This window comes from Condylura cristata, unplaced genomic scaffold (genome assembly GCF_000260355.1).
Source record: "Condylura cristata isolate star-nosed mole 26May11 unplaced genomic scaffold, ConCri1.0 scaffold00013, whole genome shotgun sequence".
NCBI lineage: Eukaryota > Metazoa > Chordata > Mammalia > Eulipotyphla > Talpidae > Condylura > Condylura cristata.
The window spans coordinates 38,644,269-38,647,940 of NW_004567114.1; the positions used below are offsets into that span (position 1 = coordinate 38,644,269).

At 45.2% G+C, this 3,672-nt stretch overlaps 1 long non-coding RNA gene across 1 annotated transcript in view; it reads left to right on the plus strand.

Annotated features, from left to right (window-relative positions):
- The first annotated feature begins 2,150 nt into the window (after positions 1-2,150).
- The window catches only part of LOC105853586, a 5,427-nt gene continuing 3,905 nt past the window's right edge, over positions 2,151-3,672 (plus strand). The window contains exons 1-2 of the long non-coding RNA XR_001145408.1: positions 2,151-2,213; positions 2,429-2,523. This is a non-coding gene — a long non-coding RNA (uncharacterized LOC105853586). The remainder of the gene's footprint in view (positions 2,214-2,428; positions 2,524-3,672) is intronic.

Sequence of the window (3,672 nt, forward strand, 5' to 3'; positions counted from 1 at the left end):
GTTTGATCCCCAGCCCCGGAGGTGACCCACATGGTGCAGCAGACCTCTCCTGTCTCACCTTCTATTCCCCTCAGCAATGTACTTCATCAGTCAGCCTGTTCTGCTCCCCGCTCTGTCTCTGGTGAATCCTCTCACCACCCCTGCACCTCTGGCCTGTACCCTAGCTCTTTATGCATAAATAAATAAATCTTTTAAAAAAGAAAAAGATGAGTATAGCATCAGCTTTTGAGGAAAGGGCTTTATTGCAAATAGACTGATAAGGATGATGGAGAAAAACTTCTGATTAAGAAAAGAATGAGGCTTTGGGAGCTGGGGGTGAGAACAAAGGTGTTCGATTTTATTAACTAAGTGCAATGAACTTAGCTAAAGTTCATTGGCTACTAACAGGGCAATTCAGACTTGAAGAAGTGTGAAGAGGCTCTTATGATAAATCAAGCTTTGAAGTTCTGTTGGTTCCTTGCTTCTGGATAGTATCCCTTCCCCCTAATCTCTGCATTTGTGGTCTCCTGAGTCCAGCAGACCTGAAACTCAGCTCAAAGGTGGTTCCTGATGCAACTCAGGTTGTATCATTTATCTATAAATACCAGGACTGATTTGTCTGTGGAAGCAAACCTCAAGGGGAAGTTAAATGCATTTTCCCCTTTTGTGCCTTATTTGAGCAATTTAACCATTGAACCTTCCTTTCAATAGCATTCCTTCTATCCAAGGGAGGGAGCTCAGAAGAAATAAACATGACAGCTCTTACCTTGGAGAGAAGTAAACTGAGGCAGAAGCTTAGCTAGGGAATGGAGGTGACAAGAGCAAATAGAAGTCACTGTTGTTACTAATTCCAAGGGCAGTGTTCTATCTGTAACTCTCCAAGTCCTGGCCCACATGAACTACATCAGATCCTCACATCAAAGGGCTTATAATTGTAAATGCAGGAAGCAGGACCCCTGACATCTCTTCTTGGTAAAATTTTTTTGGTTGTTTTGGTAATTGATAGGAAATAAGCCTCCTTTTGAAAAAACTTTTATTTATTTATTTTAAGATTTATTTATTTATTTGTATAGAACTGGGGTACAGGTCAGAGATGTGGAGGGTGAGAGGATTCACCAGAGACAGAGCGGGGAGCAGAATAAGCAGATTGACAAAATACACTGCTGAGGGGAGCAGCGGGCGGGTCAGGAGAAGTCTGCCTCACCAAGTGGATCTCCTCCGGGGCAGGCAGGGATAGAACTCATGCTAAAGTGGCTTTAGCTTCTTAGTGCTGTGTTTTAACCCGCTGCGCCACCAGGGAAGACCAACAACTTTTATTTTTATCTCCTTTATTTTTATTTTTATATAAGGCCTAGAGTGTAGGCCAGAGGTGCCAGGGTGAAAGGATACAACAGAGAGAGTTGAGAACAGAGCAGATGGACTGACTGAGATACACTGCTGAGGAGAGCAGTGGGTGAGACAGGAGAGGCCTGCTGGGTCAGCTCCCTGGCCCTGAATCCCTGTCCCGGGAAGGGGGATCTGGCGTCCGGATCGGAACTCTTTCTGCAGTGGCTGGTGATAACTTGATAGTGCTGAGACGTCACCCCTTGCACCACTCAGGAGGACCTGAAACAACTTATTTTCCCTGCTAAAATGTAAATCCCTGAGATAAGCAAGGATAGTGCCGTTTTTCCATCTCTGTGACTTTTCAGTGCTTTAAACAGACCCTCACACATAGTCAATATGTACAAAACATTTAATAAAATAACGATAACACTAATGAGGACTTTTCTGACTCAGAATACTCAGGCCCATACTCCAGTGATTACAGAGCTCTACCAACTGCCAACCTGCATTTTAAGCATTTTTCAACTGCTAACCAGTGAGCAGGGGAACGAGGTTCCTTCTCTAAAGTGACTTTTTCACCTGACTTGAATGACTGCCAAGGTGGTGGTCCTCACCTGAGCTGCAGAAAGAGCCCTGGAATCAAACAAGCTGTGTGGAATTCCATAGCCACATAAATGGGCTGTCAGTATCAAGCAAAGAAGCAAGAAACATTCCCCACTTTGTTCCACTGAGAAAGCTGCTATTGTGGGCTGAGATGGGGTCAAGCAGGGACACAGCTCCTTTGCCTGTTCTCAGGCTCCCTGGAAGTTTCTGAAGATGTTTCTAATATCACTGTAAGCTGGGCTGTCCTTGAGGAATTGAGAGGGGATTTCAGGCCTTATTCCCTAAGGGCAGTGACCTCCTGAAAGGTGAGGACAGAGCTTGCTGAGGAAGGCCCCTCCTTCCTCAGCCATTCTCCTAGCTTCATGACGAAGAGTGCCTTGGCTGAATGAATTATTCACTACCAGTGGCCCCTGTTGGCATAACCAACAGTAGAACTATTCCTGTGAGGACTTACGCTGTAGCACACTGTGGGGGAATCTATGATAGAAATGCCTAGTGTCCCTCTTTTCCTCTTTCTTAGGAATGGACTCTCCAATGTTGAGTCGGCACCCAAAGTAAAGACTGGCCTTTCCAGCCAGCCACCTTGGCCTTGCAGCTCTGTAGCTGTCCACAAAGGTAAGTGATAGCGGCAGGTGGGGCTGGGAGGGTCAGAGGGAGTAGTGGAAAATATATACCAAATGCTGAGGACATGAGAAGGCAAGATGAAGAGATACTTGACAACTTCACGAAGCCCAAATGCAAACTTCATTGACATGAGAAGGAAACAGATTTCTATCTTGTTTAAGCAGCTCAGGTGGAGGGTGGAGTCCTCACAAGCTGGATTTAACACTCACTGGCATCCACACAAGGAATGAGGCTCCCTGGCCCCTGAAGGTTGAAAGACCACTGAAAGTGGAGTACTTAGTCCAAGAACAATTTTCCAAGTCGTGGGTGGAGACTCAGCGCCATTCCTTGGGCACTGCCACAGCTGGAGCGAGGGGGGGCGGCGGCCATTCTGAACAGGCTCCACAAACTCACAAAGAAAGGGGTCTTTGGGACAAAACCGCGCTACAACCCCAAAATTCTACAGGACCAGGGCAAGCCTCTCAGAGTCTCTTTAAAAAGATGGCTTTGAACAGTGCAGTATGGATGGACCAAAAGGTTATAAGGCAGGAAGTGGAATGGTTTTAATAAATCAGCGAGGAAGTGTAAGGCAGCATTTTAGGTTCAAATCCGTCCACCTAAGTGCCTCTTGTTCTCTCTGCTTCTTTTTTCTCTCCTTTACCAGAAGAAACACTTTGTCTTTGATTACTAGAAGTTTATTTTTTTATCCAGCTGGCAGTCAGGTCTTTTTCTTTAATTAAATTCATTTATTTATATATGTCTTATATCATACTTCATTTGTAAACGATGTTTGCTTTCCTCCCTCAGGTGGGGACCCCAGCATTTCCTGGCCCACTCCCCCCTTCCCCCTCCTTGCCAGTCCCCAGCAGGATGCTCTGTTTTATAACTGGCTGTTTGTTTTTGTTTTGCTTTGTATTGTTATTATTTTTCCCCCTGATGTCTTGTTTGGTTCCCCTCTATTCTTCCTATAAGTGAAACCATCTGATATTTTTTTTTCCTTCTGACTTACTTCACTGAACATAGTTCCTTCTAGCTCCATGTTGTAGCATTCAGGTTTTTTTTTTTAGATTTATTTATTTGTGCATCCAGAACTGGGGTACAGGCCAGAGGCTCAGGGGAGGTGAGAGGCTTCACCAGAGACAGAGTGGGGAGCAGAACAGG